Raw genomic sequence first — 13,998 nt, forward strand, 5'->3', positions numbered from 1 at the left:
TGAATGAAGAATTGAAATTTAACTGAGGTAACACATTAAATGAATACATTACAAAAGAAGTTAATTTTGGAAACACTAAGAAAGCTCAAATGAAAGAAATTGATATATAAAACCATATCTGCAATTCTGATACAATATCAGTTTGGTAAAAACGACATTCCAAATGAACAATATTTGTCTCTTATATATGATCCACTCATATTTGATACATCTATACGTATTTATACTCTGTAAAAGACAAGCATCGCACTTCCGGCCTTAGCGGTCTTTGAGTACGCGGCCCTTGAGGACCGTTAAGGTTGCAGAACCTGAATTGGGATACAGCCTAAGGCTGTTCCAATTCTCAGCACTGCTCCTCTCTTTCCCTGAGTCCTTAACAATTCTCCTTCCCACGATGACGTTTTCATCGAGGCCAAGGAAAAGAGTTTAGGAAAAGGAGATTTCGAAATTACACCCCACGTGGTCACGTTGTGCAGCTGAGTCACGTGACCGCACAGTAACATATCACCACAGAGCCAGGAAAAGGGGGCGGAGAAAGTGTGTGTAGGAGAGGAGTCGAGCAGAGAGAGCTGCTTTTTCATGAAACGGGAGTAAAGTAGTGAACTTACAGGAACATATACCACTAGCAACGTTTGGATCGATATCTGCATCGAGCTGCACACCCTTGTCTCCTGGATCCTAGCTGAGATCAGCGTGAACCACGTGGGTCTCTTCTCCCTGATCTGTTTCCTGTTTGGAAAGACTTCCAGCTTCATCGCGGAGTTTCTCTCGGTTTGTGGGATCATCTAAAGGTAAGCACCGAGCTAACTTTAATGTGGGTTCAGTTTATGCTGAGTTTAGCTCTGTTGAGAATAATAGATTGCTTGGTATAGACTGGAGTCAGACAGTCTGTAGAGTTTGTGATTGCTTGCAACATCAATATTATGGCGGTTGCTGGGGGGAAAGAATACATAAAGAAAAATAGTCTTGGAATATGAACAAAGGATGGGGTGCAGGGCATGAGAACAACCAACCCCCACCCTCAGGACATGAAGCCACAGGTACAAGCGTGGGGGAGGGCAATCAGCCTTTAGAATTGACTATGTGCACGTTAGCATATGCTACTTCCGGTGTGGAAACTCCCGTGGGGAGCTTTGTTTCCGGTGTCCTATTCGCGCCTGGTTTACGGTCCAAAACAAGTTGATGAATGAATCAAGCGGCGATTTACATTTCTATAGATGGACATTTACCCAATACATCTGTAAATGATGTCTGTGAAGGTTCTCAGTCATCCAGGTCATCGGTCCTTTTGTCCCCCTGATGATCCGATCATCACCTTTTGTCCCTCTGTGGGGGGTTACTCCCACTAGGTTTATATCTGGGACTCACCATTTGACCTTAGAACTGAAGAAGTTTCTCGGATGAGAGGTGAAACTTATTCAACTAACTTAAAGAAGTCCAGACACTTTTCTTTGCAAGTTCCTTTTACTATCTGTAAATGATGTTCATCGACTTGTCGATGTTTTTTCCCCGCGCCTCAGAGCAAAAGAGAAAAGGGATTCAAATGTTATATTTCTCAACTGTCCCTTGTTTATCGCGGGTGTTATGTTCTAAAAATAACCAGCGATAGGTGAAATCAAGTAGCCAATTTTATTTTTGACGGTGCAAAAAGTTTGGTGGACATACACTACTGCACTTCAGAGTCACACTACTAGCGATCGTTGCAGTGATTCTGTACTGTACACGAGAGACGTCACGGAGGAGATCGTCTGTAGCAATCAGGACGCAGGACACAATGTGACATAAAAAAAAGCATGCAAACTTGCACTAAAAAATCCGTGAAAAAGCGAGGTGAAAGGTGAACCGCGTTATAGCGAGGGACCGCCTTAATTTTGAAGGTAAGTCACAACATACCCTTCGTAAATACTAATGTATAGAAACTGTTACCAGCAATCATTCATTTTTTGTGTGGCTTTTTTCATGGTTTGTTAGCATGCTGTGTAGGTGTGTACTTGACTAGCTGATATCGACATAATGGGGGAAACATCTGGTTTGACTATTCTTCACCTGTAGTTTGAATGCTGAACATTTGCCTGTTTAAATCATAAGACCAGTCACTATACAGAGATGTGCTTCTGAATGTGGACGATGCCACATCGAAAAGTGTAATGCAGTAATGCAGTTCTGCTTGTGTTGAGTGATGTAAACAACTGATCGATCTAAATGCTTTAAAATTGATCATTAGATTTTTTATGAAACAACAGCGGTGAGTGTTCCCACGTTCTGCTCTTTGTAACTTAACGCAATCTTTCCGTTTTCGAGTTTTGGACATGATTTTGGAGTATATCTTCGCAGTAGCGATTGACCGCAAAATAAATAAAATAAAGCTACCGGAAATGCACAACCCCACATCCGGTCTCAAACCAGGAAGTTAGCATTGTCTCGTGCACATAGTCAATAGTGCCTTCATAGTGGACTTCCATAGTGGACTTCGTAGGATGATCTCCAGATGCATATGTAAAAAAAAAATTATATATATATATATATACACACACACACACAGACACACAAGCTCTGAGTATAAGATCCATAGAGGCTGGGGTCTATCACACCAGGCAAGACCCCAGGTGCAGGCTGTGTAAAGATGCCCCAGAGACAATCCAGCACATAACAGCAGGGTGCAAGATGCTAGCAGGCAAGGCATACATGGAACGCCATAACCAAGTGGCCGGCATAGTGTACAGGAACATCTGTGCAGAGTATAACCTGGAAGTCCCGAGGTCAAAATGGGAGATGCCCCCAAGGGTGGTGGAGAATGACCGAGCTAAGATCCTGTGGGACTTCCAGATACAGACGGACAAAATGGTGGTGGCTAACCAACCGGACATAGTGGTGGTAGACAAACAGAAGAAGACGGCCGTAGTGATCGATGTAGCGGTTCCGAATGACAGCAATATCAGGAAGAAGGAACACGAGAAGCTGGAGAAATACCAAGGGCTCAGAGAAGAGCTCGAGAGGATGTGGAGGGTGAAGGTAACGGTGGTCCCCGTGGTAATCGGAGCACTAGGTGCGGTGACTCCCAAGTTAGGCGAGTGGCTCCAGCAGATCTCCAGCAGATCAATATATATATTTATACATACATATATATGTGTGTGTGTATATATATACTTTTTGTGTGTGTGTCCCAGCTGAATAACAGGAGTAGTCTGCTGGAGCAGCAGAGGAACAATTTTGGACTCAGCTCAGCCACTACAGAGGAAACAATGACTTCAACACAAAAGGTAACAAAAACATTACAGTTACACTGTTATTGAAACTGTGTGCACAGCTGGTTGGTTTTTAAAAACATGTTAACAGCAGCTTTATCTTTTCCAACCTGGGCTCCTCCATATACACAGAATCTACATTCACAACCAAAAACCACACAAGTTAGAAGAAAATACAAAGATTATATTTTATAAGCATACATTGAAACAACAATATCATCAGTTGACCTCAAGTAAAAGATTTTCTCCGCTGATCAATATTTTTTCAATAATGTAATTTTCATTACAACTCTCATTGTAGCACATCATTGTAATGTGATACTGTCAACAGAAGGTCGTGGTAACACACCAACAATGTGTTTTTTTTGACATGTTTGATTCCACCAATGAAGGGAGTTTCAGTTTGTTCCACGACTGCATTTCACTCACTGCCTCTGTTTGTATCTCTGTCACTGCAGGACCAACATGGAGCGAGAAGTCAGCGCTCTCAGGAGGCCGACAAACCTCACAGAAGAAAGGGAGAGAAAACCTACAGCTGTGATGAGTGTGGAAAGTCTTTTACCCACTCTGGACACTTAAAAATACACCAACTCATCCACAGTGGAGTTAAACCGTATAGCTGTGACTTGTGTGGAAAGTCTTTTACCGAGGCTGGATCCTTAAAAAGACACCAAGTCATCCACAGTGGAGTTAAACCTTATAGCTGTGAGTTGTGTGGAAAGTCTTTTACTCAGTCTGGAGGCTTAAAAACACACCAACTCATCCACAGTGGAGTTAAAGCTCACAGCTGTGACTTGTGTGGAAAGTCTTTTACCCAGGCTGGAGAATTAAAAACACACAGACTCGTCCACAGTGGATTTAAAGCGTACAACTGTCACTTGTGTGGAAAGTCTTTTACCCACGCTCAAAGCTTTAAAACACACCAACTCATCCACAGTGGAGTTAAACCTTACAGCTGCAACTTGTGTGGAAAGTCTTTTACCCATCGTAAATGCTTAAAATTACACCATATCATGCACAGTGGAGTTAAAGCACACAGCTGTGATTTGTGTGGCAAGACGTTTGCTCAAAATAGCAGCTTACAGAAGCATCTAGTTACCCACTCTGGAATTAAGGCGTACAGCTGCGACTTTTGTGGAAAAAGTTTCAGAGACAAACAGTACCGAAATAGTCACCTACGGATTCACACTGGAAATGATGTTTACTGCTGTGATCAGTGTGGGAAACCGTTTACAACAGATGCACAGCTACAACAACACATGTTTAGCCACACTGAGGAGAGACCTTATAAATGTGACCTGTGTGAGAAGACTTTTAAATCTCCAAATCAGCTGAAAAAACACCAACAGATCCACACCAGAAAGTAACTCTACAAGTGCAGTTACTGTGAGGATGTATTGATTTTTTATCTTGTAATTTTAACCTGATTGTTTGGAAAAAGTCTGATCAGTAAACTTATGGAGTTATACTGAATGAACTGTTTGGAAAAATGAAGACTCATTTTTGCCCAGTAAGCTGAGTGTTGTAATGTAAACAGTAAAATGTAATTGGACGTTGGCAGAGATGCTTTTTATTTCAGGCAACGTTCAGGATAAAAATGTTGAAGGAATTCCCCGACTTACAATGTCTTTGCTTAGAATCAGAGTGACGCAGATGGATCCAGTTCTCAGCCCTGTCTTCACTGTGGTGGTGGGAAAGTTTCTCTGTGAATTTGTGGAAAAACTTCCAATCATCAACGGGACCTAAAACCACATCAATGTAGACACACTGGAGGCAAAATGAACTACTGCAAAGAATGTGGGAGAGGCTTCCACACACCAAATACTATAAAAATACATGACCTCTTCCACAGTGGGGTCAAAAAGCACATCTGTGACCAGTGTGGGTCATCCTTCACCACTGAACATGAGCTCAATGAAAAAGCATAAGGGAATCCACACAGGAGAGACACCATACAAGTGCAGACACTGTGACAAAAGCTTCTCACAATCAGGTCATCGTAACAAACATGAACGTACACACATGGAAGTGAACTTCAGCTGTGACCAGTGTGACAAGAGCTTCAGGAATCTCAGTTCATACTCCGAACACAAACGATCCCACGCTGTAAATAAAATGTTTCACTGTTACTAATGTGCAAAAACCTTCACTTCATTATCTGTTCTGTGCAAACATCAGCCTGATCATGCAGGACTGAAATCACTGGATCACAATGAATCTGAAGAGAGAGAAAGATCCTCTTCTGGTTTCAGGGTCAGACTTAAAAACCTTGAGATCAGGCTCCACAGAGTTCAGATGGAATCTCCTGTAAAGAGTGTCAGCTGATGTCACACTTGGATCTGATGAGGTAGCTCTGATTTCTGGACCTGCAGTGAATAATCCTGAATGTTATGTTTAGGAAGCTGCATGTATAGATATGCATATCAAGTTTGTTTTTTCCTTTGAGGGATTCTAATTCTCTAAAATGTTATCCCTGTTACATTTTAATATTTGTTCCCTTAGGACACAGTAGTGTTTAGTAGTTGTACTTGTTACTGTATTATTAAAGTTATAGGAATTTCTTTTTCACCAAACAGATAATGTATCAGAATTGCAGATATTGGTATATATTTCAATTTCTTTCATTTGAATTTTCTTAGTGTTTCCAAAATTAACTTCTTTTTTTAATGTATTCATTTAATGTGTTACCTCAGTTAAATTTCAATTCTTCATTCATATTTAATCTTTTGCTGTTGTAAAATCTTCTCTTAAATCATTTTCTCCCAAAGCTGCAAATATTTTCACAGCAGTTGCTCTTAAATCCTCCAAAATGAACTAAATCTGTCCACCAGCTTTGAAACAACACCTGCTGTGACTTTATGTCCTGAAAAAAGAAACTCAAGCTAAACTGGTTTTGAGCTGTACTTCCATGTAATGCCAGTTTGTACCAGAAGATGAACCAGTGAGGCTGTGTAACCTTTATTCAATTAGGCAAAGAACACAATCTTATTCACAGTGGCAGCAAAGAAATGTTGAAAGTTAAAAACAGCAGCACACATCAGGACCATTTTAAAGATCACAGGTGACTACTTTTAGTTAATTCAAATTCTGTTAAACCTCTATTTTTTGCTCCTCCTTTCACTTTAGTGTATTTAGTCCTTGAAGTCCACATGTTGTTTTTTAATGAATTTTGATCCACGTGTTTGCTGCTGTTTTCTTGTTGATTTGAAGTTTGTATTATGAAATCCTGATACTGTTAAAGTGTTAGCTATATTTGATGAAGTCTGTGTAGAGTTTATCTTATTAAACAGTTTGGTGTGAAAAATAAAGAAATGGTCTCAGAACAAGTAGTTTGAGCCATGATTTCAGATTCAAACTAATTTACCGTATTTTCACGACCATAAGACCATAAGCTTTTCTGTCCCCCACTCGTTACCTGTATGAATGGCACCTGTTTGAACTCATCATCTGTATAAAAGACACCTGTCCACAGCCTCAAACAGTCAGACTCCAAACTCCGCCATGGCCAAGACCAAAGAGCTTTCGAAGGACACCAGGAAAAGTATTGTAGACCTGCACCAGACTGGGAAGAGTGAATCTACAATAGGCAAGCAGCTTGGTGTGAAAAAATCAACTGTGGGAGCAATCATCAGAAAATGGAAGACATACAAGACCACTGATAATCTCCCTCGATCTGGGGCTCCACGCAAGATCTCATCCCGTGGGGTCAAAATGATCATGAGAACGGTGAGCAAAGATCCCAGAACCACACGGGGGGACCTGGTGAATGTTTAACACAGATTTCAGAAGAGCAAATATGCTTAATAGTTTAACTAGATTTCATTTGTCAGTGTGGGACTGCTGAGTCACCGGAAGAACTCATTTGATTCATTCTCCACATGATGTTCATTTACAGAAATGTTTCACAGGAACTGATTTCTCCCAAAGGGTGAACTAGTGTGTTTCCATAGATTACCTCTGTATGAATGTACTTCTTAAATGAAGGCAAGTGTTTGTCCTTTTTTGTTCCTCAGGTATAGTACGTGATATCAAGGGCAGGCGGTCAACACTGGGGGTAGACAAGAAGCAGACGTACTTCCAAGAAGGAGCTGCAGTGAGGTCAGAGGTCAGAATCTGAAACAGCTCAGGTTTATATTTTAGAGGTTATAAAAAATCAAAATGTATTATTTAAAGAAACCTTTAAATAATAGTCATAATTATGATTATTATAAGAAATATCAAACATTTAAGTGGATTTTCTGTTACACATATCGTGTTAGCCCTGCAATAAACTGGCAGCTGTGGCCAGGAGATATTTTATTTTGTATTCTTATGATCACAGTTATAATCAGAATTATCATTGATTAATAATTTACCATTGTTGAATTAGTTGACAGAATAATCTTTGAAGCACATCTATGTTACTTTGAGCAAATATTAATGCACACAGATTATCAGCACTTTAATCAGTCTATTGATGTTCTGTATTATTCTTGTTATTTGTTTAAGTTGTTGCACATCATTGCAATCACACCGCTCGGACCCACAAGTCCTGTTGGACCCAGGCCTGTCTACATTCAGTTCTGCACGTACTCAGGCCTGTAACAACATGAACACACTTATATAAGACACGCACGTTCACACACACACTTAGTAAAAATAGGAGGGTCGTCTGAGGACAGTTTTTCTGATAGATACACTTTCACAAAATGCACAATGTAATACACACTTGTTTTTCTCTAAAGTAGCAGTTGATGTCTATATAAGGAGAACTTTTTGAGAGGTGGGGAATTGTTATCATTTCCAGTAAAGATCTAACTGTGATGTCATCATGGCAATATATCAATGTATCAGCTGGGATAGGCTTCATCCTCCCGCAACCCTGAATTGGATACATTGTATTCCAATTATGTAATCTGATCATTTACAAACTCAAGGTATCTAATCAAAATGTAAGTAATAATTATAAAATGGGAAAGCAGAAATAAGTGTGACATAAATGTAAATGTGTGAGCTGACATAGAGGACAGCTACATGCAGTCTGAAAAACCTTTGTTGTCAAGTTTGCAGGTCTATCAGCACGAGACATTCTTGCATAGAAGAGACGTTAAAGTCTCTAACTCAGTGAAGCATTATTGGTCCCGTCTGTTTGGATAAATATAGTAAGTTGATGTTTGTCCATTCATTGACACATTTTCTTAAGTGCTTATCCAGCTCAGGATCACAGTGGAGCTGCAGCTGGATATGTTCACTAAATAAACCTTACAAAAGTTAACAATAAACCTGCATCCATGTACGTTGTTGTCCACAGGATGAGAAAATCAAACTGGAAGACTGTGGAACATGTTAATAAATGTTTGTGTGTTTATGCCTGTGTCTTTCACAGGAGGCGCTGGAAGGTTTCCCTAATAGTTCCTGGTGAATCAAAGCAGAACCATAAAGGTTGCTGGACTGCATGATGGCCTTACCCCTGAGCAGTCATCCTGTTAAAGGAGGAACCAGTTAGAAGCTGTTTTCAAAGTAGCTGAGCAGATTTCATCTCACGTAAGCAATTAACTGTTTGTTCATCTGTTCTGTCACTTAAAAAGCATTTAAGGACGTCTTTTGAGTGTCCAGTTGAATTAATTCTACTGGCTCTCATGGTCATTTGTTATTATAGACATATTTTTCATGTTCATCCAGCTATTTAGTAAATTCTATCTATTTAGTAATATCTGTCAGCTATAAAATGTAATATAAATATAAAAATATCTAAATATCTCCTGTCCTTTATGTTTTAATGATGTAAGTCTGTTATCGTGTTACATTAGCATTCCTCACATATCAATGAGATGCTGTACAGTACAATCCTACTGACACAGCAGAGGGATAACGACGGCTATTCAACATCGTTACACGACACATTCGAGCTGCATGACGCAGACAAAGTGACTCAATCATCTTTTTTGTGGTTTATTGTCTTCAAACCAGCAGACAAAGCTGATGGCAGAAGATGTCGGAGAAGAACTTCAGGCCGTGTACTGAAAAGGTATTTTTTTCTTGTTATCAAAGACATTTGGAGTGGCAGCTTCTACAAGTGGTTGTGCTAAAGTAAAGCTTACAGTCTAAGAAATCACAGTGTTGATGTTCAGCACAAAGAGAAAAGCTCACTTGTTTGAATTTATTTACAATCATAGTTTTATAAATTCTGACTGTAAACAGCTTTTACAGCTTTGATATTGTTTGACACTCGATATCAGGTTTAATTTAAAGGTTTCTGTGTCACAATGAGCCATTTACACTGATCAGTGTCAGTTTAACTGTAACACATTCATTATTTAGATTCAACAAAGAAATAACTGAATGTAAAAAATGGCAGCCCTCAGGCCAGGTTTATAGAGATATATGCACGCATTATGAAATTTATGTATCCCAGATAATTGTTATTCATCTAGTCATGGCAGACCCACCTCTTCCTCCCAAGTTAACTGCAACCCAAAAGAACTAGTGGGGCTATTTACACACTCACAACCAGTGTGGGGTAAAAAGAGCCACCAAAAAGCTGTCAGCCACAGATGTGCTATAAGAGTTAGAAACTCTGCTTATGGAGAAACTTTCTAAGTCTAACAGAGGACAGGAACTCCTGCCCAAATAACATGATATAACCCCACATACAGCCCAGCCATAAAGTGAACCAAGTCATTTAGTTAAAGACAGCATGGGACCAAATGCATGTAACCAGCCTGCATCAACCTGACATTTCTTCCTCCTGAATTAAATGAATGAATGGATGAAAGTTAAATGACTACAAACCTAAAGCCACTAGTTCCCACACTGGAGCTCCCTGACACTGTGTGTTAACCGTATTTAGCTTGTATCAACAGTTGTAACAGGCTAAGCCACCTGAGACACTGCATTGAATTTGTTCCTGTCTTATTGATTTCAGCTGACTGGTTTCAGCTCAGATGTTCTGCTTTTTCCTTTCAGTAGATCAAAGCAGCTCGTGCTCCTTCTGCTTCCAATTTAGAAGAAGAAGAAGGAGAAGGCTTCAGCAAAGTGGCGTTCATGGTCTCAGTGAACAGTCACGGTCACACACTGCATGTGGTTTTAAAAGCAACATGTCTGTTCAGTACAACGATGTGTAATATTAGTGCAGCTACGGTTTGTTCTTGAACATCACTTCTGTTTTCTACTTTGATCACTTAGACCAAAAAAGTGTTTTCAGATTCTTTCTTTTAAATCTATAAAGCACCTGTTCATTTTTTTATTACAATTAGTTTCACATAAATGTTAGTGTTTCCTTTATGATCTTTTGATGCTTACACTACACTGTACACATTAGAGACATTTCTGTTACCTGTTTCTGTTGACTCAGAGTTGTGAAATGTTCTTTTATTTGATGCACAATATGAAGTTCATAATTTTCTTACAAATAAAATTCTAATGACAAACATGAACAGCTGTGCTTATTTCTGAGACATGAGTTTTTGAATGTGTTCATATTTAGACAGTGTGCATCTGTATGCTGAAACTGTGATGGTGAACCTGAGGTGATGGTCAACAGAAGGCAAATATATATCAATATAAAACAATATTGAAGTAATGTCTTTACCCTCTGCAGCGTGTGGACGCTGTGCACTCAATCACCTTATTCACTGTAGTAAACGTGCACCGCTAGCTCACGTGACTGACTGTCTCCATGGTTACATCGTATATTATTAGCTATGTAAACAGCTTCCAAAGATGCCGCCATAGCTCTCTGCAGCTGTAACACTTTCACACTTTGCAAATCATTTCATGTTTTTGATAGTTATGAAGACAGAATATGTTTCTAAGGTCATGCTAGGCGGTTGCTATGGTGGTTGCTGTGGACTTGGGTGGACCGCGTCCGATTCCTGTTATTAGCTGTCCGCCGTAGGAAGGCTGCGTTCCACTTACAAGTAGTGACAGTCTGCCGCAACTCGAACTCAAACCCGCTTTGTTCTTTAATTATAGGCCTTTTATAGCCGTTCATGACACGCGCACACACACACATAAAGCACTTTGCCTCACCACGACAATGCAACTTTACCTAACCTAACCTTAAAGTGTCTGATATAGGATAAAAAAATGAAGCAACCAGAGATTTAATGATGAAGACTCTGGGTTCTGTAGTTCACGTTTTACAGTCCTGAATGACTCTTTGCATATGATTTATTGAAGAGGAGTTTAGATGCACTTTACATTTAGACTGTTGCTGTTTCATTTTTTACATTGTTGCAGTGTTATGTCATGAATAAGGTTCACCTGCTGGGGGTTTGATGGATCAGCTGGACAATACAGTCAAAGACAGACTTCATTCATCATATGCAAGAATCCTAGTTGGATTTTTGTTGTCACTCATGTTTTTGAACCAAATATTGAAAACAATTCTGACAGACTGGATACCTGGTCAGGTGTACATTACCTTGTACTCAAGCATCCCAGGACAGAGCCCTGCCCCACCATGAGCCTGGGTGGATCCGTGGTTATAATATAAAAGGACCGATACTGAATATGAATATTTCATGAAAATTGAATTATAATACGAATTAGTAATAAGGGTTTCTCTGCGCCCTTATCTACCCCATACTCAAAGAGCTGCGGGCAGAGAGGGTGACAGGAGAGGATGGCACTGAAGACAAGATGCTCGGTTTCTGGAGTCTCCTGGTCCTGTCAGTATTAGTAGGATGCATCTGCTGTGTCTTCTCGTGGATGCTCACCTACCTTGACTCGTTCCAGCCTGGTATGGATTTCCCAACACTGCGGACAGTGGCCCACGTCAGAGACGTTTAATATTGATTACATATGTCTGAATTGCTAACCCTAACCCTAGCTCAACAGACCACAATGCCCTGGACTGTCAGTATTATTACATGCTGTGAACATAAGTAGCTTTGATCACAGTTTATATTGTAAAAGAGAAGGAATATTGAAAAAAAAGATCAACATTGTGATATTATTTCTTCCAAACTGACCAGAAACATGCTTGTCAGACTCTCACAGCAAAGGATCAGACTCACTGTGCATGACGGCTCAGGCCAATGATGTCTGTTAGATTGTCAGTTGTTTAGTGCTTCTGTACAGTTAGGGTCACCGTCTCTATTTCAGAATAATTAATATGCGGAAAACACTAAAAGTTGATTGTCTTCCAATATTCTAGCATAATTAAAAAACTTTGACTTTGTAAGTACATATTATTAGTCCTAATGCCAGTATGAGTCTTCATAACTCCTGCTTTGAAATACTGAACTTTAAAATTTACCTGATGAAAGATCATTTACAGTGGCACTCTGTCAGGATCATTCTGACTGTAAGATCACTGTATTAATCTGAATCCTTCTGAAATGTGCTGTGAATGAATGCTGATGCAACTCACTGTGGGAAAGCTGTTAATAAAATGAATCTGTGACACATGCAACACATTCACAGAGGAAGAGGACACAAAGGGAGGACACGCAGAGGCTGTGTTGAAGTCAGAAATCCAAATCTTTATTAAAAAACAGGCGGCGGTAACAAACAGGAAGACAAGCAGTCCATCAAACAGTCTACAGGGTCAAACATACAGAGAATTCAAACAGCAGTAAAAAATAACTGGACACTGAAAAACTTAAAGCAATATGTGACGCAATAAAAGGAAGCAGCGCAGTATATTCACTGAATTATCATCAATTACAAAAGAGAAAAACGCCGATTTCTAAGGATCATTTTCTTAAATGCAGTTAGAGTGTGGCTGGTAAAGATGGAAACATACAGAATGTAAACTGTGTGAGTTTGTGAACTTTGTTAGTAACAAATGAGGTAAAAAAAAACAACCAAAACATACAAAACACAGAAAGAGGCTCTCAGTATTCATTAATAATTAGAAAGAAAAATTCTGGTCGTGGATTTTTACAGTCTTAGTTCTGCTCGCTGTCATCATTATAATCATCATGATCAATGGCGAGGTCCTGAGGTGGGCGGGGCTGTCTCTGGTGATGTCACCATGAAGGAACAGCATCTGGCACGTGTTGGTGAAACATCTCAGTACACTGGTGTAGTTTCCTCTCCAGCTGTTTGACATGTGACACTTGAACATTAAGGGGAAAAAGAAGAAACAGTGTTAGGTCAGGTGACCACATGGTTTCTAAAGTAACTGACAGGAAGTAACCAGGCCGTTAGAAATGGATGGCATGTGTTTAGAGTTACTGGAATTGGGTAACTCTACTTACCAAAAGCAGAAGCACACAGATGAAGGATCAGATGCTGAATGTTGCAGGAACATGCTCATCTGTGGTGGTCATTCAGTGCTGCAGGTTAGACAGTCCAAGACTGATATACTGCCCATCTGAGAGTTTGAAAACACACATGCAAAGATTTATTTTGTATTACAGTCAAAGTTGGATGTTCATTTTTGTCCTTTAAAAATGTTTGTGTATTTGAAAGCACTAACATTTAAGGATGACTTGGATTGTCTCTTTTAAAGGGGAGACAAGTGTATCCACTGATCTACGTCACTTTACCTGGATGATGACTCCTCCCCCCTCACTCAGAAACACTCCTAATATAACCAAGCAAATAAATAATATTGAAGATTTACTTACATGATTACAAAAACATCTCCCTTTGATTCTATTTCTCCATTCCTGCTGAACATCAGGCAACAAATATCTCAATAAATCACAGTAAAATGTAAAGCACATGCTTTCTCTGCTTTGTCTAACCTCTGCAGAGCCTCTGTCAAGAAAAACATAACTGTAAGCATAAAACAAATATACATTTCATAACACGTCACTGG

The 13,998-nt window shown here is 39.6% G+C and overlaps 2 long non-coding RNA genes across 12 annotated transcripts in view; one reads left to right on the top strand and one right to left on the bottom strand.

Annotated features, from left to right (window-relative positions):
* Positions 1-539: 539 nt before the first annotated feature.
* LOC112430928 (uncharacterized) lies at positions 540-10,635 on the top strand. Of its 4 annotated transcripts, none has more exons than XR_013094762.1 (7): positions 540-791; positions 3,168-3,260; positions 3,704-6,971; positions 7,259-7,350; positions 8,611-8,768; positions 9,195-9,252; positions 10,191-10,635. It is a non-coding gene; the product is annotated as an uncharacterized LOC112430928 (long non-coding RNA). The 4 variants fall into 4 exon arrangements; XR_013094763.1 differs by having other exon boundaries at positions 10,194-10,635; XR_013094764.1 differs by having other exon boundaries at positions 9,198-9,252.
* Positions 10,636-12,595: 1,960 nt separating this feature from the next.
* Positions 12,596-13,998, bottom strand: part of LOC112430918 (uncharacterized) — a 51,275-nt gene continuing 49,872 nt past the window's right edge. For all 8 annotated transcript variants that reach the window (XR_013094773.1, XR_013094769.1, XR_013094776.1 and 5 more), the window contains 3 exons: positions 13,654-13,761; positions 13,433-13,548; positions 12,596-13,290 (listed from right to left, as the gene is read on the bottom strand). This is a non-coding gene — a long non-coding RNA (uncharacterized LOC112430918). The remainder of the gene's footprint in view (positions 13,291-13,432; positions 13,549-13,653; positions 13,762-13,998) is intronic.

Source organism: Maylandia zebra, linkage group LG3, assembly GCF_041146795.1.
Source record: "Maylandia zebra isolate NMK-2024a linkage group LG3, Mzebra_GT3a, whole genome shotgun sequence".
Classification (NCBI taxonomy): Eukaryota; Metazoa; Chordata; class Actinopteri; order Cichliformes; family Cichlidae; genus Maylandia; species Maylandia zebra.